Source organism: Danio rerio, chromosome 19 (assembly GCF_052040795.2).
Source record: "Danio rerio strain M-AB ecotype USA chromosome 19, GRCz13ab, whole genome shotgun sequence".
Classification (NCBI taxonomy): Eukaryota; Metazoa; Chordata; class Actinopteri; order Cypriniformes; family Danionidae; genus Danio; species Danio rerio.
Genome location: NC_141039.2, coordinates 40,357,059 through 40,379,334, shown reverse-complemented (window position 1 = coordinate 40,379,334; position 22,276 = coordinate 40,357,059). Strand labels below are relative to the sequence as shown.

At 36.2% G+C, this 22,276-nt stretch overlaps 1 protein-coding gene across 14 annotated transcripts in view; it reads right to left on the bottom strand.

The window, feature by feature from the left end:
• Window positions 1-22,276, bottom strand: part of LOC147832625 (uncharacterized) — a 201,289-nt gene that overhangs the window by 30,096 nt on the left and 148,917 nt on the right. The window contains exon 5 of one of the 14 annotated variants that reach the window (XR_015945385.1): window positions 5,094-5,133. The exons of the other annotated variants lie outside the window; for them this stretch is intronic. The gene's annotated coding sequence lies outside the window, so the exon portion shown is untranslated. The remainder of the gene's footprint in view (window positions 1-5,093; window positions 5,134-22,276) is intronic. 14 annotated transcript variants of the gene reach the window in all.

Below are 22,276 nucleotides of genomic sequence, written 5' to 3'. Positions count from 1 at the left end.
AGGGCTTTTCTTTTTCTGGATTGCTTTTGAAAATTGTTGGTTGGGTTTAGGGAAGTGGGTGGGTGGGTCAATCAATACAATTGGTTGGGTTTAGAGAAGGAGGAGGGTGGGTCAGTTGATCGATCATTCAGTTAAACAGTCAGTCAACAGCGGCCTCAGGTGGATGTACGCAAGAACAGTGGCCACAAATGGCACTCACAAGAGAAATTTGAGATATCAAAAAGCATACACGGGGGCCTTTAGAGGATTTGCGAAAACAAAAACTGCAAAAAAAAAAAAAACCTAGCTACTGGGATGTATTTGGCATTCTTCAGAAATCTACAGTTGAAGTCAGAATTATTAGCCCACCTGAATTTTTAGACCGCTTGTTTATTTTTTCCCCAATTTCTGTTTAATGGAGAGCAGATTTTTTAAACACATTTCTAAACATAATAGTTTTAATAACTAATTTCTAATACCTGATTTATTTGATCTTTGCCATGATGATTGAAAATAATATTTTACTACATATTTTTCAAGACATTTCTATACAGCTTAAAATGACATTTAAAGGCTTAACTAGGTTAAATAGGTTACCTAGGCAGGTAAGGGTAATCAGGCAAGTTATTGTATAACAGTGGTTTGTTCTGTGGATTATCGAGAGCAAATATAGCTTAAATGGGCTAATAATTTTGTCCCTAAAATTGTGTTTAAAAAATTGTGTTTAACTGCTTTTATTCTAGCCGAAATAAAACAAATAAGATTTTCTCCAGGAGAAATAATATTATCAGACATACTGTAAAAATTTCCTTTCTCTGTTAAACATTATTTGGAAAATATTTTAAAAAGAAAAAAAAATTGAAGTGTATATAGAGGTAGGTTTTCAGAATAAGCCTGGGTTGCAGTTATCGTTGAGCCATACAGCCCTATAACGTTTTTTTCATGTTTTACACACAAAATGCATACATATGTACCAGCGAGCACATATTTGTCGATTCTCACAAATGATAACCTGGGCACATTTTTTTTTCCAATGAGCCTGCATTGGTCTATTCAGACAGCCACAACAATGTAAAGTCCTTAATTATTTTAATTTGGTGGATTTTCTGAGCAAATACTTACATACGCAATTAACTGTGACTTAATTCAATTAATTAATGACTGCATCTTATAATTAATTTGATTAAAATGACTTTCGACTCGCAGACCTAATTCATCCATAATAGTCCTATCCTTAGGAATAATAATGATGACTATGACAACAGAAAGGGAAAAAAATTGAGATAGACCCTTCGGGCAAATAATAACAGTGTGATCACTGAGAGAAAGAGAGCGACAGAGACTGACGTGCTTTCGATTAAACAGAATTTACACTGAAGGACACATTCAGTTGTGTAATTGCGTATAGTGTACATTGTCATTCATGTATAAGGGCTTAGTATTGGCCTTGTTTATTTATTCTGTCAAACATCGCTCCAAGAACTCTGTCCTTCTCGCTGTTACTCTTTATGGCCTCCTCTCAGCGGAAGAGAGAGAGAGAGAGAGAGAGAGAGACTCAGAATAAGAGTGGCAAATGGATTGTGAAAAGGATGAGTGAATTACAGAGGTAAACGAGTGAAAAGAGAGAGAGAGAGAGAGAGAGAGAGAGAGAGAGAGAGAGAGAGAGAGAGAGAGAGAGCGAGAGAGAGAGAGAGAGAATCAAACAGTCTCTGAATTGGGCCCAAATATCCAAGGTTAATTTTGTGAGAAAGCTGCAGTGCCCAGATAAGACCATCCCTGCAAATGAGTTCTGCCTGCCTGGATTACAGCTAAATTTATGCAGCTTTCCTTATCCTTTCACAAGCTCCTCTGAAGTGGCATAATTAACTTGCACACATAAAATGTGCACATTTACTGCTTGGTGGTAACCATTCCTCATTTCAACACTTTGATTTTTCCGACCCTGTTCAAAAAGGTACTTTTTTTTCTTCATTCACGCAAGTTGAAAGATTTAACAGACAGCTGAAACAACACTGATCCTTTAACTCCCTTTATCGTGTTGTGTTGTGAAATTATTTTCAAAAACATGTTTACTGCGCCGATTAACATTCCAACCCCGGAGGTTACGGTGGCACGAAAGCCACTGCGCATTTACATTTTACTTATGCGGCAAGAAACAACAGGCAAAAAAAAAAAAAAAAAAAAGCGAAAGCTGCCAAAAAGCAGTTTATGGGCAGTTTGACAGGATGTAGGAAGCGCAGTGTGTCCAAGCGCAGTGTAACATTGTGGCAATCTTCAAAGTAAATGCAAATACAGTAAGCTTCTCCTGAGGTTCTGCTTTAGTATTATGCTTGATAGCCCTCTCGTGAAACCTTTCGCTCTACTGTGTTTATCGCTGTTCAAGTCTTGGTGGAAGTGTCACCCTCTCTGAACTCTCTCGTTTTCTCAAAGCATTACCCTAAAGTCCCCCTGATGTACATTTTTTAAATGCTAGCGTCAGAAAGTTTTATCTTAAAAGAACAGTTAACCCTCTAAAAAACAATTCTGTCATTATTGACTCAAATTGTGAGGACATTTAAATTTTTGGGTCAACTTTAAAGGTACAGTACGTAGTTTTCACCACTAGAGGGCTCATATTTACAACAAACAAAAGTTACCACTTTTGTTAATATGGAGTTGTGGGAGTTGTGGTCTTAATTACATCCTATATCATCTTACTGCGCGAGTTAAAGTATCTAATGGTCACACTTTACAATTAGGTTTTATCAATCATAGTTCAACATTTTATAATGTATTATTAACATCCAACTCATGCTTGTTAACAATAGTTATTAATATATATATTAGTTATATATATATATATATATATATATATATATATATATATATATATATATATATATATATATATATATATATATATATATATATAATATATATATTAGACATATATAACACAGTCCTAGTGGTATTTTGTATCTGTGAATGACAAAAATTGGTAATATTTTAGGTCACAATGTATGCTATTAACCACTGGCTCATTACCTTCCCTATATAAAGATATTTACTTTTCAACAGTAGTTATAGCATATGATCTTATTCTGCATTCCTAATCCTACACTAAAAACCTAAACACAACTTCTACTTTACTAACTATTAATAAACAGTGAATTAGTCATTTATTAAGCACAGAGTGTTAATTAATGGTTTATTAACAGTTATTTGTAACCTAAACTATAGTGTTACATAATCTTACATGTTGTGCATTTCAAGTTAACTAGGCTTGTGTGCTCAAAACAGATGGACCAAATATGAATCTAGAAAATATATGCATTCAAAACGTGTAGTATCCACAAATGTTATGTGAACATAATATTTATGACATCATCACACACTTCAGCTTCTCATCAGATTTCTGACCAATCAAATGCTCTCTAGTATCTGAATCATCCCCCACTTTGAAATCAGTCACTTATTCACATGTAAACGAGCGTTATTAACAAAAGTTTGCAAAAACATTGCATACACTGTTAGACATTTAACTTGCGACTTACTGGGAGCACTTTTGCCAGCAAGTAAGCGCAATTGCCCCTTTAACTGTTTAAATGTGGTTTACAGTAGCAGAGCCCTACTGCAATTTTTTTTTACAGTAAAACTAAAAAGCCTTACCGCAACACTTCCTTTTTAGGGTAAAATGCCCTTTACCACATTTAAATTTTACAGTATGACATTTTTTTACTGTAATTTATTGCATCTTACACTATTGACTTTAATCAATTCCAAACAAGTGACAATTTTTTCAACTGTCTTTATTTTTGTCTTAAACTACTGTATTACTTTGATTACAGCAGAATACCTAAATTCCTAATATGCAGTTATTTACTGTAAAAGTTTTGAAATGACCCACAATGCAGTGCATATTACAGTAGTAAACTGTAAAGAATATATGTGATATTTTACAGGGTGTTTTTGCAGTAAATAACTGTAAAATTGTGTCAAAGTCTAACAATGTATACAATACATGCCATATAAAAACATATTAACCTGACAGTGTTATTCTAAACTCTTCCATGTTTACTAGTCATAACAATACGTTGAGAGACTCAACAAGCTGGGAGGTTGAAACACAATGTGCACAACACAGTCAGAAAACAGACAATCAAGACATTCAAAAATATGTTTATTATTAAATTAAATTTTATTTTCTATGGGTAATGACTAATAGAATGGTACACCGGCGATAAACAATTCAGATAGTATACATCTGCTTTCCATTGGCGTTCATGAGTTGTAAATGCCACACAAACTGCTGCAGCATGAACACACACATGGTCCAGAAACACAGAAGCACAAAGCAGATTATATGTGTGAGTCAGGCGAAGACCACAAAATATGAAGACGTATTTAATTGAGACTGAATGCATCTTAAAGCAGAGAAACCAACACAATCTCTCGGCAATAGATAACTTTTTGATTTAGTGGCTAATTCGTATGAATTCTTACAATCTCATTCAAAAAATGTATTGCGATTTGCTCCACCCACAATGAGGGTTCGGTTTAGAGGCGGGGTTGAATGCCATTTCTCTTTTTAAAATCGTATATTTTTTTTAAGATTGAACTAGCCACTTAACTGACAAATTATAAAATAGTTATGTTCCCTCTTGAGAAAAAACTGTTAAAAGGAGTCAGCATCGCTAAAGACAGTGAATTTCATGAGTCAGATGAGCTGTGGTGATATATTATAAACAAAACTAGTGGCTATTTTAAAAAGGGGAGGAGCTACTCAATATGCCACACCCTGTCTTCAGGTTTCATTTGAAATTGCATCACAAAGAGCAAGCTGCATATTTCAAGGCATTTCAGGAAGACTTTCAAGTGATTTTTTTTTATTGTGCATTGAGGCTACGCAGTGTGGAGTAGGTAGTGTTGTCGCTCACAGCAAGAAGGTCGCTGGCTCGAGCCTCTGCTGGTTCATTACAGTTGCTCAGACATAATGCTGTCTCTTTGCCCTGCATTAATATTTCACTTGTGCTTACAATATTATTAGAAATCCATTCCTCAGAGTAACAGATTAACCTGACCTGACCTGCTTTGTGTTGTTTAACAAGTGTTCGAGTAAAGGGAAGCTTACTTACACAGGCATATGTGGAGGAGTGGATCACAGTTTGTTTCCTTCTAAGTGAATGTAAAACAAAAAAAATTTATAATTTATTACAATGCGGCTAAGTCATTCATTTAAATAATAAATTTTGTACAAAAATCTATACATTAAAAATATTTATGCACTAATATGGATTTTTTGTGAGAGACTGATAGCCGATATATTAGCCAATACATTTAAATATTTATTTTCCCCAATTTTTTCTGCATGCTTGCAAAAACAAAAGGCAAACAAATTCAGTAAACATCTTTTATTTAAAAAAATTACTTAAAGGTGCAGTATGTAAGTTTGACACCCATTGGTTGAACTAGGTATTGGACTCCTGGGTTGAACGCAAGCGCAGGTTGTCAGATTGAGGACGGAGCAAGTGATTTAAAAAGGTGGTAAATGAGTGGTTCTAAATAAAAGCAGTGGCACCCAATAAAAGAAAAATTTTCCATATTAAAAGGAGTTTTTGTCCTTACCAACACGTCAAATTAATATATTAGAAACGATTTCTATTTCTCACAGTTGAACAACAGAAAACTGTGACAATGATCACCTCAGGTAAACCTCATGTGCTGTATTTAGTGTTAAATGCTAACATTGTGACTTTGAATGCCATTTTACAAACATCTAAGAGGTTTTATATGTATTAAACAGATTATAAACCTTACCATTTCGTGAGTGAGTGCATATTCTGTGCTTCTGAATGCCTGTATTTCAATTTCTGCCGTGTTTCATCTGATGCAAATAGCTAAATTGCTCATTACTATGTATCTCATCCCATAGCATGCTGTTAGGACACAGGGTTACAATGTAACCTGCTCAACTAATGTTTATGTTTGTAATATTTATATTATTTACTAATAAATAACATCATGTGTAATAAATAAATAAATTAATAACTCTGAATCTTCATCTCATTTTGGAGTCACCAGAGGTCAGTCACAGACGCATGTATTGAGAGTCTAAAACTGGTATTGGGCAGGTTAAATGACTAAAACAAAGACAGCGTTTCGGCACGGAAAACAAATTTTCAAAGCAGAATATCTAACTTTAGCATTGTTTTTCAGAAATACAAGTATGTTCATCCATTCATTTTCTTTTTGCCTTAGTCCCTTTATTAATCTGGGATCGCCACAGCAGTATGAACCACCAACTTATCCAGCATATGTTTTTTTATGCAGCAGATACCCTTCCAGCTGCAACACATCTCTGGGAAACATCCATACAAACTCATTCACACTCATACACAGACAATTTAGCTTACCCAATTCCCCTGTACCACATGTCTTTGGACTGTGGGGGAAACCGGAGCACCCGGTGGAAACCCACGTGAACGCAGGGAGAACATGCAAACTTCACACAATAACACCAACTGACCCAGCCGAGGCTCAAACCAGCCACCTTCTTGCTGTGAGGCAACAGCACTACCTATTGCGCCACTGCAATGCCTATCTGTAAACATATTATGGTATTTTTATGCTTTAGAAAAGTCAAAAACTTACATGCAACACCTTAAAAATATATTACTATTATGGTATTAATAAAATATATTACCTAATAATAATAACAATGTATAAATGAAGCAATTATGTCACTTAATATTAACCAAAATCAAAATACCCGTAAAATAATAAAAAAATGGCAGGCTGCAAGCATGTGAAGTGGTTCAACCAGCAAAAATAACACATAATTTATCACATCAAATATATCAACCTAATTTTGTCAACAGACACATATAAATAACAATAAATAAAAATCGCATTTATCGACCGATATTGATATGGCCATTGATACATCATCCATCCTATATTTGTATATTTTATTACAAATCAAATGTTACTGTAAGTAACAAATTCATGCTTGCTATATAAATGAGCGCTCACATATAAATGTACAAATATTGTTTAACAGATTCAATGTTAAATGCATAATAAACTAGTTTTTTTTTAAATTAACAATTGGATGTGCCAAAATTTTCTTCAGTTAAACAAAGAGAAAACTGAAAACTTCCTGTAAAGCACTTTGAATTGCCACTGTGTATGAAATGTGCTATATAAATAAACTTGCCTTGCCTTGCCTTGCCTAGTTAATAACTACAAAATAAACATCCTTTATATATTTAATGTATGATTTAGCTGATACAATATAGAGTGAATGAAATGTCTGCTTCTCGTTTGTGGTTATGTGTTCTTCAGCAGGAGTGAGCAGCACAGCTCCACTACAAAACTGCCACTGTGATCTGCAGCTCCGCCACAAGATAAAATGCAGAGCGCTGTTTATCTTGATGAAAAAGCGGCATGAATCTTAATTTAATGAGCAAAAACTAATTAGGTGATTTAGGGAGAATGCTAATTCTATTCAAAGTGAGGAGTAAGATAAATTGGTTTCACCGTATGAATTCTGATATAAAGTTGATATTTTAGATGCACAAAAAAGGAGAAAAAAATCTATCAAATGCAGGAAAGAAATGACTGGGATGTTCTCCTTTGTTTCTTCAGCAGATATCATTATTCTGAAACTTTCTTTCTTTCTTTCTTTCTTTCTTTCTTTCTTTCTATGTGGGGTATGAATATACAGTACATTTTTAAATATATAGAATGGTGTGAAAAAGTGTTTGGACCTTTACCAGTTTCTTATTAGTAAACAAGTACAACTAATTATTCTCAAGTAAGCACAGTGCAGTTTTGAAATAAAGGTTTTTATTAGTAAGGTAAAACAAAATCCACATATCCCTGTGTGAAAAAGTGTTTGACCCCTAAACCTAATAGCTGCTTGGACCATCCTTTTGTAGCAACAACTGCAATGAAGTATTTTAGAAAACTTGCAATGAGTGCTGTAGAGGAATTGTGGGCCGCCTTTTTAAGGCAACTCAGGCTCATTGTGAAAATATACCTCTATATACATTTCTGGAGAGCTTTTTTTTTTTGCAGTTTTTGTTTTCAAGAATCCACCAGAGTATGCTTTTTGAGATCTCAAATTTCTCTTGAGAGTGCCATTCGCGCCTGCTGTTCTTCTCTCGTAAATCCACCAGAGGCCGCTGTTGACTGACTGTTTAACTGACTGAATGACTGATTGACTGACTGATCGATTCTAGCTACATAATTTGCAATGTATATCCAAAAAGTTAATCTTTCATTCTACCAGTCCACAGAGTATTTTCCCAAATGTCTTGGGATCATCAAGATGTTTTCTGGTAAAACTGAGACGAGCCTTTATGTTCTTTTTGCTCAACAGTGGGTTTCATCTTGGGACGCTGCTATGCTAACCCTTTTTCACCCAGACTCTTTCTTATGGTGGAGTCATGAACACTCACCTTAACTGAGGCAAGTGAGGCCTGCAGTTCTTTGGATGTTGTTGTGGGGTCTTTTAGGACTTCTTGGATGAGTTGTCGCTGAGTTCTTGGTATAATTTTATTCAGCCAGCCACTCCTGGGACGGTTCTCCACTGTTCCATGTTTTTGCCATTTGTATATAAATGCCCTCACTGTGGTTTGCTGCAGTCCTAAAGTTTTAGTAATGTATTTGTAACCTTTTCCAGACTGGTAGATCTTAATTTTCTTTCTCATTTTAAATCTGAAGTCTAGATTTAGACAACCCAGGCGCATCCTAAAAATGTTCCCCTATATACATTTCAGGAGAGCGCCAAATATGTCTCAGGAGCTACATTTTTAAGTCCAGTTTTTGTTTTCGCAAATCCACCAGAGGCCTCTGTGTATGCTTTTATAGATCTCAAATTTCTCGAGTGTCATTCACGCACATAACTGACATAAATCCACAAGAGGCTGCTGGCGACTGATGACTGACTGACTGACTGACTGACTGACCGATCGAATGACCCACTCTCCTCCTTCCCTTAACCCAACCAATAGACTATTAAACAATAATTCATATAGATAAATTATGAGTTGTTTCAAAAACATGGACAACCATTGTGTTAAAAATGTCATATAGAAAAATAACCCAGTAGTTTGATTAGGACAGTCCAGATCCCATCACGTGATCGGAAATCTGGACTGATCACACAGTTTCAGACTTGATCGGAATAGGACGTTACCTCCCGATCAGGACTTGAATACATATTTATATGTATATATATTCTCATTTATTTTTTTATCTATAGTTATGCGGTGGCACAGAGTAAGACCTCTTTCCTGAGCAACGTGTGCGGCATGACATCAGTTTTTTGCAGAGGCGCTATTGGTTAAATCCCGGCAAAGTAAAACAGGGAAGCAGCTTGAAGCAGAAATTGTAAGTATGTCTGTGGTCTGGAGGTATTATCAAATGAATGACGACAACACTGTGAGATATGTCAACTTGGGATTGCGAGAAATAGAAAAGAAAAGGCTACATTTAACACAACAAACCTGATAAGGCACCTTAAAAAACAAACACCCGACAAAATACAGCGAGCTTCCCCAGGCAACCCAACCGAAGACGAATTAAATAAAAAATAAGCAACATCCTGGATCTGTTTCTTCGCTCCTCTTTACTCTTTTTTTTTTTTTTTTTTGTATTATTGAAGTATCAGATCGGGTTTCATTTTCGGTTGATACTCAAAATCAAATAACCCGGACTTGAGGGCAAACTAAAAAAAAAAAAAAACTGATCAGGACATCCATAGATAAAATAACAGGATTTTGGAGAGCTTATTTTCATTATATTCCTAACCTACTTCAAAACCCCAATGAAAGGGAAATGAAAAATTGTCCTTTCAGCTTCTTCAACAAAAGCAACTATCCTAATGTTAAAGCTGTGAGGAATGAAACGAATGCTGGTTCTTCTCCTCACTATCATTTGTGCCTCAGTAACACCAGCAGGAGAGCTCAATGTTAAGCAGAACACATTTAATGTCATCAATTATTCTCAATATCACACAGCTCTCTCGTCCCTGTTTAACATTTTTGCCATCGAGCTCAGGAGGAATCACAGTGGTTAGAAATCTTGGTGCACCTTAAACCTCCGACCAGCACAAAAGATGCATCGGAGGACAAATCTCTCATGTGGAGAGTCGATGCGAGTTACTCTTATGAAATATGGGATATTCATGCTGTGCTTTATGAGTGGAAAGACCCTCAGCGGGGACACATAGATTCTCAATGTTCCTGTTCCAGAGATGGGATTGTGGTATCGTGGAGGAGGAATTAATTTCTGTCATGGAACTCGTCTTTGGCTTAAAATCTCGTTTTGATGAGATAGAAAATGCAGATGAATTGGGCTCAAGCTCATCTGTCTGACTGCAGGACTCAATCAAGTCATGCACGCTTCTCAGAAACTCATTCAACTCCTCCTTTTTTATTTTTTACCTTTGGCTAAATCAATCAAGGTTGTCTTTTTCTTTCCACCATCCGCAGGATTATGAAAATGACAGTCATTTTGAGTGTTAGTTATCTGCTATATGGTATTTTATGATATATCTGATCATATTTTATATGTACTTGTTATTAAAAAAAAAAAAAAAAAAAAAACACTTGCCAAATGCCAGTAAAACTCAGTGATGTTCAGTGTGTGGAATCAGTATTACCAGCTGTAAATTTTGGTCAATTTAATTAGCAAATTAACAACAACAACAACAACAACAATAATAATAATAATAAAAACAAACAATAATAATTAATAATAATAATAATAATAATAATTATTATTATTATAATAATATTAACAACAACAACAACAACAACAACAACAACAACAATAATAATAATAAATATTAATACAAATGATAATAATAAATATTAATAATAACATGTGAATTATGACTATCATCGTTATTGTCATTTTTTATTATTAATAATAATACTATTATTGTTATTACCACATTTTCAAAATAGACTCATTCTGAAAACGTAGGCCTATATACATTTCTGGATATTGGAAATTATGTAGTCAGAGCATCATATGTCTGCATTTCGTCTATTAAACAAACGCTTGGTTTTTCACGCTTACAAGCAGACTGCTTAGGATTTGAGATGAAAGCGGAGTTGACCATGCCAATGGGGTTCGAGTCCGGTGAAGAACGGTAAAGACCTGGAAGCAGGTAAGACAAAAACAAAATAAACAAGTAAATAACTGTGAGAGAATGTAGTAAAATCTGAAAACGTGGTAAAAATCAGATGAGGGCTTTTTTCTGAATTGCTTTTCAAAACAGTCGGCTGGGTTTAGGGAAGTGGGTGGTTGCTGGTCAATCTGTTCTTTTTAAAACACTATCGGTTGGGTTTAGGTAAGGAGGAGAGTGGGGGTCAGTCAGTCAGTCAGTCGACGGTGGCTTCTGGTGGATTTACGTGAGAAGAGCATGGTCAATCAGTGCACTTGTTGGGTTTAGGGAAGGAGGATTAAGTATTGTAATGTAAATTCAAAACCTTGGAGAGATTTTTTTTTTTTCACCTAGCTCCTCCGATGATGACTTATCACACACACAGGTTGCCATATTAAAAACACCTACAGGAATCAGATTGCCGGATAATCAAGTTATGTAAACTGATCAGGTAATGTTTACATTTCTGAAAAAAAATAAATAAATAAATAAAATAAATATATATATATATAACCGATCTGGTTGGTGGGGGGCACGTACTGAAGAGCGGTGTTGTCGCGCGCCTACTGAAGGGCGGTAGGGGGAAGGGGGTGTGTCGCGGGGGCACTTTTGATCATTTTGGAGGGGCACTTTCTGTCCAAGACTAAAAAGGGCATGTGCACTGCACAGGTTGAGCCCTATGTGTGCACGTGCCTGGAACAAACAGCCAATGAAACACCTCATTAACCATGTTCACATGAATTACAACATTGAAGCATGCAGCGCATGCTAAACACAACACCAACAGTTTACTGAACGCTAGACATGAGCACACTATAAATAAAAACACTCAACGTGCACTCACACTTGCAACGTGCATGTTTTATCCCAGCACAAACAGAAATCAACTAGACTGAAATGCTGAGAATGAAACAGCACGCTGCAGACAAAACAAACGTATACACCAGGAAGAGAGCATGCATCCAGAGCACGCCCAGACCTCACGCACCTCTATTATGTGGGAGAACGCATGGCCCGAGCGCAGCTGAGATGGTGCTCGTACAAAGACGAATACAATGACGAAAATTGAGTGTTCGACTGTACTAGACAGGACTAGAGTATAGCCACCAAAACAAGAATTAACAAGACCAAAGTGGAAGAATCCTGACAACTAGGGTGCTGAAATATAATTGGATAGCAGGCAGTGGGCGAAGTTACAAAAAACAAACAAAGAAAGACGTTCTGTCACATTTTCAAAGAAGAATACCTGAATTTAGCATTGTTTTTCAGAGAATTATGTGCACGTATGTTTCTTTAATATCAATACACATATTATGGTATTGGCGGCACAGTGGTTAGCCTTGTCACCTGACAGCAAGAAGGTCTCTGGTTCTAATCCCAGCTGGGCAAGCTGGCATTTTTATGTGGAGTTTGCATGATCTCCCTGTGTTGGCTCCAGTTTTCCCCACAGTCCAAACACATGCGGTATAAGTAAATTGAATTAACTAAATTGGCCGTAGTGTATGTGTAAATGTAAGAGTGTGTATGGGTGCTTCCCAGTACTGGGTTGCAGCTGGGATGGCATTCGCTGTGTAAAACATATAGTGAAAAAGTTGGTGGTTCATTCAGCTGTGGCGACAATGATAGATAAGGGAATAAGCCGAAGGAAAATGAATGAATATTATGGTCGCGTCATGCTTTAGAAGAGTCCACAGCAACTTTAAGCAACTACATGCCCATTGCAAGAACTGGCAGTCAACATGTATTCACAAGGTTACTTACACAATCTCTAAAGGTGAACTTCAAAATAAAGTGTAACCACAAATCCTTATAGCTCATTTAAACGTTATACTCCAACATAGAGTCTCGCAAAAACCTAAACAGCCTACTTTTCTCTTAAAACAAGCTAGTTTCTGCATGTTTGATGACAGTTCAGCAATCTAATCCTCACGTACAAGTGCATCTGAGCCAACATTTGCAGAAAACACAACAAAGTTTGTCCAAAAGCAAGATATCTGCAGATTTAGAAGCACTGAAGAAAAAAAGGCAAAAACAAAGCAAAAACCAATCAAGCATCACACGCTAAGCTCACTACAATGATGCTCACGTCAATCTTGCCCGCGGCTATGATTGCTTTTGTAATCTGACAATATTTATGATCCAGATCACGATGATTTCTTTTATTCATTTGGATTATATTCTTCTTGGCCTAGGCTCAGCTGAGACAATTGCTGATTTAATTTGCGATGTCTAGGTCAGTTTATGAATTATGCTGAAAAGACTGAGCCTGAAACTCGCGAGCTGCAACCTTTGACCTTTCCCAATGTCAGATATTACAGTAGCACTGTTCTCTATTATTTCACCACTGACACTGTGTCAGAAAAGTACCATCAGCTTCTGTCTGACTTCTGCTCACAATATAAGAGTCAGAACAATCCTAAGCTGCTTTAAATGAGACGCCGCTGGCTTCTGCTGTACGGATTGGAGCAATTGAACAATGCGCTGGATTGTGTCTTTGTCTTTTTTTGCTCTTTGCCAATCTTTGGCAGCTCTGTCTAAAATCACTGCACTGATTACAAAGGAATCCGACTGGTTTTTTTTTTATTATTATTTGGCTGTGAGATTAAGACACTTTATTAATTTGATTGCAAAGGACAGGAGACTTTACTGCACCGTATTTTGAGCGGTGCGTGTTTTATTTTACAAATAAAAACAAATTCTTCTTCCAGATAAGGTGAAAAGGAGGATTGTGGTGATGAAGCAGGTCATTGGAGGTCCTCGCTGTTCGTCATTAGAGAGCACTATAGACTGATTAATGACACTCACAACTGAATGCAGTATTTCATGCTGATGGCTTATTGATGAAACCATAAAATTCAAAACATTCTGCTATGCTAATCTGCCATCTAGATGGAAAAATACAATTAAAATCTTGTGATCACTGTGGTTTCGAATTAGAGCAATTCCCTACATACGGTGGTTCACCTTTTTTACATATAAAGCACTATGATATACAATGATCAGCATGTATGAGTACACCCCTCACAGATCTTGCCTATTCAAAGTTTTAGGAACAACAAATAATAACTTGACTTCTAGTAGATCATTTGGTATCAGAAGTGGCTTATATGAAGGACAAAGAGCACTAAATTACGCTTATTTTATAGAAATAAAATATGATTATGCCTTGATTTTGTTTAATTAGGACATGTAAGGTCTGACTTTGCTGAAAAAAAAGTCTTGTCACTTAATAATGTACAGTATAAAATATAAAGTCATGGTGCAGTAGAAAAATAATAATTATTCTGTATGACTCCTATGAGCTTGGAGAACTGCATCCATTCATCTCTGCAATGACTCAAATCACTTATTAATAAAGTCATCTGGAATAGCAAAGCATTCCTGCAGGTCTCCCAGAGTTCATCAGGATTCTTTGGATTCAGCTTTAATGCCTCCTTGTTCACCTTACCCCTAAGATGCTCAATAATGTTCATCTCTGGTGACTGGGCTGACTAAGCTTAGAGCACCTTGACCTTCTTTGCTTTCAGGAACTTTAATGTGGAGGCTGAAGTTTGAAAAGGAGCGCTATCCTGCTGAAGAATCCACCCTCTCCTGTGGTTTGTAATATAATGGGCAGCACAAATGTGTTGATACCTCAGGCTGTTGATGTTGACATTCACCCAGCAGATCTTTTTTTTTCTTCATCAAACTTGACTGATTTCTGTGAGAATCTTGGGTCCATGTAGGTTCCAATAGGTTTTCTGCTGTATTTGTGATTACTGGGGTGCAGTTCAGATGATTCATTGAAAAAATCTACCTTCTGCCACTTTTCCAAATGGTCAACTAGAATCAAGTTATTATTTGTTGCTCTTACAACTAGGATCGATGACGAGACTTTTGTTAAGTAGTGCATTATCTAAAAGGTATCTATAGTGCAAATAATCCAACAAAATAACTTACCAAAACAGTCAAAAGATTTGTAGGTTACGGAAAGCGTTCAATAAGAAGAAAAAAAAGAAAAATCAAGAGAAACAAAAATTTTGTTAAAATTTTATAGCTTGTTATTTTATTTGCAATATTTTGCCTGGATTTAAATTCATTATATTTAAATTCTAAATATGTTTAGTGGCTAAATTATTATTTTAATAGATGTATCTGTTTAATAAATCTGTTTTGTTTAAATAAACCAACATATGTTGGCTATATTTGCCGAGAGATATACATTTTCAAATTGGGGTGTATCTATATATTTAATTCTGAACAGTAACCTTGACACTCATTCATTCTTAATTTTCTTTTCGGCTTAGTCTATATAATGAAAAATGTAATGTTATATGAAATAAATAAATAAATTATTACTATTAATATTATTATATGTATATTATAAAAATAAATACTTGTTTACAATACAGGTGCTGTTCTGTTTAAAATTCCTATGTGGTAACTGAGTTTATTAGGTTAACTAGTATCGAGTTATTTTATGTGATAGTTAAATATATTTTAAATAAACTGCAAACAAAAAAAAAATATATATATATATAAATAAACTTTTTTTTTTCTCAGATTCTTTTTTGAAACTCTAAGTCACATACCTGTCTGATGGCTCATTATGCAGCTCATTATGCAGGTCTTTGTCTTCTCTGGTGTTACTCACTGCATAGTAATGATAGTTCACGCCTTCCCGCATAAATTTCAAACAGAAAGTGACTTAGAAATTTTAATTCATTGTATTGTTTCCTGTGAGCAAGTGAACAAGATGATTCTCACATCATTTTGAAGCAAAAACACTAGACTACCAGATCCAGTTCTCAAAAGTCTTGTGCACAAATGTTTTGTGTGTGTTTCATGGCCTTTTTTCAGTGACTTCAAACTTTTAGTTTTTCACTAACCACGCATAAACATTTCTTTCTCAAAAACACAAACAAATACAAACATACTGCTTAGGTATTATTGTAGCCCAACTTGTGCTGTTTACAATGTTATCACACTTTAGCCATTAATATGTTTTTAAGATACTGAAAACAACACAAATGTCAGTGCATGTCAAAACTTCTCCAGAGCCCCAAAACACCCTCAGACCCCAGAGGGTTAAATCTTTAAGACTAAACAATCTGACCAGAGACGTCCCACCTTCCACATGTAGGTAACAAAGCTCAATATTGTACACAATCTATGTAACATGTTTTGCAGGAAAATTTCAAAGTGCAAATAAAACCCTGCTAATTACTGAGCCTGCTTATATCAGCACCTAAAAGTGTTTGCTAACAGCTTCCCCGAGATTACTGTCACAATGTAATCGCGAGTCAAATATCATTTCCCCCGCTTCTAGGGCATGTAAAACTCACACCACAGGGAAACAGGACCTTGTTTTTGCAACATTCAAATTGGCCTGGAATCAAGGAGCACTTAGCAAGTCCTAATCAGCCCAGTGTGTCTGCAACCTCAAGAAATTAACCAGGGCTAATTAGCATCTGAAAGCGTTAATTTGTTTTGCAACAATTCCGGTGCTCTTTAAATACCAAATGCACAAAGAGAGAGAGAGAGAAAAAAAAACAGAACGCTTGATTTTAGATTATCTCATCGACGGCTGGCCTTTTTGTTGTCTTCATTCAGATTCCCTTTGGTTTTTATCCATCGCCTCCCCCAACAGCACTTCTCTCCCATGCGCCACAAAATACAGCAACAGCTTGTAGGTAATTGATCAGACAAGCCAACTGTAAAATATTCATTTTCTACTTCAACAGCCAAATAAATCTCCGGGGAGTTTTTTTTTTTTTTCCAGAGGACTGTGCTCAGATATTACTTATGCGTAGAAAGGTTAGCGCTCATTGTGCAGAATCGCTTTGGAGGGAGTTGAGCTTTAGGAGGGATGCTGGTCGATGGTCGGTCAAGCAGCTCATAGTGAAGACTAAAGTCTGGATACTGCATGCTTTAGTTGCGCTACCATGTCCACACAACATCAGAGCGAAAGCAACAAAACTGCCATTTGTATAGATATAAAACTGCAGAGACTCAGATCATCCATACAAACACTGAAACAGATGCATTCTGTGGACTGATTTAAGAGAACTGTTAGAGTTAGGGCTGGATCATTTAAAACTCTGACAGCAGAGTTTTACATTTATGTTTATTCTCTTAGCACACAAATTTGACCACTAATTTATTTATTTGAGTATACTTTATATATGTTTCCTTGGTGTAATGTATTTTATATTTTGTAATTAAAGTTATTTGTACAGTACTTTTGCCCAACCCTGGTTGTTCATGAACAAACAAATGAATAAATGAATGGACAAATGAATGAACGAATGAATGAATGAATAAATAAATAAATAAATGAATGAATGAATAAATGAATGAATGAATGAATGAATGAATGAATCAATCAATCAATCAATCAATCAATCAATCAATCAATCAATCAATCAATCAATCAATCAATCAATAAATGAATGAATGAATGGAGGAATGGATGAAGGAATGAATGAATGAATGAATCAAAGAATGAATGGAGAAATGAATGAAACAATGGACGAACAAATAAATAAACAACTGAATCAATAAATGAACGAATGAAGGAACAAATATAGAAATGAATGAATGAATGAATGAATGAATGAATGAATGAATGAATGAAACAACAAATGCACAAATAAATAAATGAACAAATGAATAAATTAATGAAAGGAGGAATGAATGAATGAATAAATGAATGAATGGATGAATGAATGAATGAATGAATGAATGAATGAATGAATGAATGAATGAATGGAGGAATGAATTAATAAATAATGAATGGAGAAATGAATGAATGAAACAATGAACAAACATAAATAAATAAATGAACGAATGAATAAATGAATGAATGAATGAATGAATGAATGAATCAATCAATCAATCAATCAATCAATCAATCAATCAATCAATCAATCAATCAATCAATCAATAAATGATTAAATAAAGAAACAAATGAATGGAGGAATGAATGAATGAATAAATGAATAAATGAATGGAGGAATGAATGAATGGAGGAATTAATGAATTAATAAATGGAGGAATGAATGAAACAGCAAATGAACAAATAAATAAATGAACGAATGGAGAAATGAATAAATGAATGAATGGAGGAATGAATAAATGAATGAAACAACGATTAAAAAAAAAGTGACACAGCGGCCTCTGGTGGATTCGCAAAAACAAAAACTGGAAAAAACATAGCTCCCGGGACGCATTTTGTGCTCTCCAGAAATGTATATTAGAGGTATGTTTTCAGAATGAGCTTGGTTTGCTATTAGTATATAATTGGTATTGTTCATCAATTATGGTTAATACATGGCTAGTATTAGAGCAATAATAATGCTGAGCACACATTTAAATACAAATTTATACATTTCACAAATTGGCACTCTTTCCTCCACTATTAAACTGAGAATTTTTTAAAAATAAGAGATATTTTTATAGTCAAGAGAGATTTTTGGGGGGAGATTAGTCCAAAGACGTTATTTCTACTATTACATTTCTATTCAATTAAATTACTTTGGTTTATTTAATCATCGTCCCGTCTATTATTTGTGTTATATTAATGTCGGGGACACATTCGGAAAAATAAATATATAAATGAACAAAGTGGAGGATCTAATCCAGTAGTCTATAAAGAGCAGACCAGTGCACAAGGGGATTACATCCAAAGTATTATGATATTGAACGGATGAGCCCAGAGATTATCCCAAGTTTAATCAACCCGTTCCATGAGCTTACATAGATATTTATAAAGCACAACTGATCAAGTCATTGAGAGGAAGAAAAGAGATTTGCCAGGAGCGCTAGTAGTTTAAAATGAGTTTTAGCATTTATGATTATTGATAAAATAAATAAAATGCAGATTTTTTTTTTTTTCAAATTATTAATTATACTTCTGAATGCTTCAGCGAGGTTTTTCCTGAGCAGGTAGCGGTGATATGCAATACATATTAAATAAATAAATAAATTATAAAGCATCTGCATAATACTGATAAGACATTTAATTAACTGGGCTGTAAAAGCATTCTCCTATTAAATATGAATCATTTCACATTTTGCTTTGGTTTTTTTGGAAACACGTCTTCAGAGAGCTTCCTTCTCATTTTCAAGAGTATACAAACACTTTATGAAAGACAGTGGGAGAGCAAACATGTCTCGTATACACACACACACACACATTCGGCAGATGTGACAGCACTACTTGTCTGATTTATGTCTACGGCGTATTGAAATGCTTGTGGGAAACGCTGTGTAATTTATAGACAAGAGCACTGTCCTAATTCCTCTCGGGTTTCTGTCATGCATGATGTGAAAAATATCCTTCATTGCTGCTGTAAGTGTGTGACGAGGAATGAGTTTGACACTTTTAGCAGCAAGGTCATCCATAAAGCATTTTCACGAGGAGGTGAAGGAGACTCTGAAGGTCCAAACGCGTTATATACTGTAGTGAAAACACTTTAACAGTTTAAAGAGAAGTCCTTATGGCTTGTTCACTTTGAGCAGGAAAGACTTTGGCCACATTTACACTATAATCAGAATATAAAAGGATAGTTCACGAAAAAATTAAAAATGTTCTCACAATTTTATTCAGCTTTTATTGGTTCCCGATTTTTCTTCTGTAAGTAAATCTGAAAAGCTGTAACCAGAGTAGGAACACCAATGGAAGTCAATGGTTACAGGTTTCCAGCTTTTGTGTTAACACGAAGAAAGTCAAACTGCTTTACAATCGTCAGTAGGGCCCAGTGGGTCACACTTGGGGGCTCGTCCTGGATGGTGAGGTTTAGGGTATAAGTGTAACGGAGGCCAGCTAGTGAAGTGCTTTGCAGGTAAACCTCACTCTTCTGACCTCAAAAGGTGCACTAGTGATAGTCGCTAGAGGCCATGGTCTTAACCTCTTTGTTAGAGCAACCAACTCCCATGAAAAAATCATCAGTTTGATCCAAGCTCAGAGCGGGTTGGGTGCAGTAGAACCGGTGGGTTATACGTGGGGGCTCGTCCGGGATGGGAGTGAGGTTTAGTGAGGTGAGTGTAGAGGCCAGCAGGTGAAGTACTATGCAGGTAAACCTCACTCTGACCACAAAAAGTGCTCTAGTAACATACACTAGTGACCATGGTATTAAGCCTCCTTGCTAGAGCCACTGACTCCCATGAAAGCATTGTCGGTTTGATCCTAGCTCAGAGCGAGTTGGGTGCAGTAGGACTGGTGGGTTATACTCAGGGGCTCGTCCCTGATGGGAGTGAGGTTTAAGGCGGTAAGTGTAATGGAGGCCAGCTAGTGAAGTGCTGTGCAGGTAAACCTCACTCCTCTGACCTCATAAGGTGCTCTAGTGACAGGCCCTGGTCTATAGCAACCTTGTTAGAGCAACTGACTCCCATAAAAGAATCGTGGGTTTGATCCCAGCTCAGAGCGAGTTGGGTGCAGTAGGACTGGTGGGTTATACTCAGGGGCTCGTCCCTGATGGGAGTGAGGTTTAAGGCGGTAAGTGTAATGGAGGCCAGCTAGTGAAGTTCTGTGCATGTAAACCTCACTCCTCTGACCTTAAAAAAGTGCTCTAGCAAAAGATGCTAGGGGTCATGGTCTTTAGCCTACTTGTTAGAGCAACTGACTTCCATGAAAGAATTGTCCGTTTGATCCTATCTCAGAATGGGTTGTGTTCTGTAGGACCGCTGGGTTACTCGCTGGGAATGGGAGTGGGATTTAGGGGGGTGAGGGCATGGAGGCCAGCTAGTGAAGTGCTATAAAGGTAAACCTCACTCCTTTAACCTCAAAAAGGTGCTCTAGTGACAGACGCTGGAGGCCACGGTTTTTAGCCTACTTGTTAGAGCAATTGACTTCCATGAAAGAATCGTCAGTTTGATCCTTGCTCAGAGCATGTTGGATGTAATAAAACAAGTGGGTTATACTTGGGGACTCGTCTAGGATGGTAGTGAGCTTTAGGAGGGTGAGTGTAATGGAGGCCAGCTAGTGAAGTGCTATGCTGGTACACCTCACTGCTCGGCCCTCAAAAGGTGTTCTAGTGATAGATGCTAAAGGCCATGGTCTTAACCTCCCTGCTAGAGCAGCTATCATCTCCCATGAAAGAATTGTCTGTTTGATCTCAGCTCAGAGCTGGTTGTAGAACCAGTGGGTTATACTTGAGGGCTCGTCCGGAATGAGTGTGAGATTTAGGGGGGTGAGTGTAATGGAGGCCAGCTAGTGAAGCGCTGTGCATGTAGACCTCACTCCTCTGACCTCAAAAAGTGCTCCTTGTTAGAGCAATCAACTCCCATGCAAAGAATTGCAGTTCGATCCCAGCTCAGAGCTCAGAACTGGATTGTTATGATTTTTTTGTAATGCATACCTTCAGTATGACTTGCGATAAAGTTTTAGTTCATGTTTTGTTTTTGGTCACATTATATAATGTGTTGTTCTGTAGTGAAAACACTTTAATAGTTTAAACAGAAGTCCTTATGGCTTGTTCAATTTGGGCAGAAATTTGTACAGCAGGAAATACTTTGGCCACATTTATAATATAATCTGGTCAAAGGGAGAGTTTACACAAAAAAATTTAATTGACTAGCAGTTTTACTCAGCTTCAAATGGTCTCCAACCTTTCTTCTGTAAATAAATCTAAAAACTGTAACCAGAATAGGAAAAAACAATGGAGATCAATAGTTACAGGTTTCCAGCTTTTTTCAAAACATCACCTTTTGTGTTAAACAGAAGAAAGAAAGTCAAACTTTTTGTATGTATTTAAAATAGGCAGTAGACAGTGAGTTATCCTTGATCATGACTTGTAATAAAGTTTTTGTTCATGTTTTGTTTTTTGTCACAGTATGTAATGTGCTATATACTGTAGGTAAAACACTTTAGATTTAAAAACAGTCCTTATGGCTTGTTCACTTCAAGCAGGAATTTTACAGTGAAATGTACTTTGGCCACATTTAGACTATACTCTAGTTAAAGCAGGGCTGCCCAAACTCCTGGAGGGCCGGTGTCCTGCATATTTTAGTTCCAACCCCTATTTAACACACCTGAACCATCTAATCAAGCTCTTTTTAGGTATACTAGAAAGCTCCAGGCAGGTGTGTTGAAGTAAGTTGGAGCTAAACTTTAAAGGACACCGGCCCCCCTGGACAGAGTTTGGACACCCCAGAGTT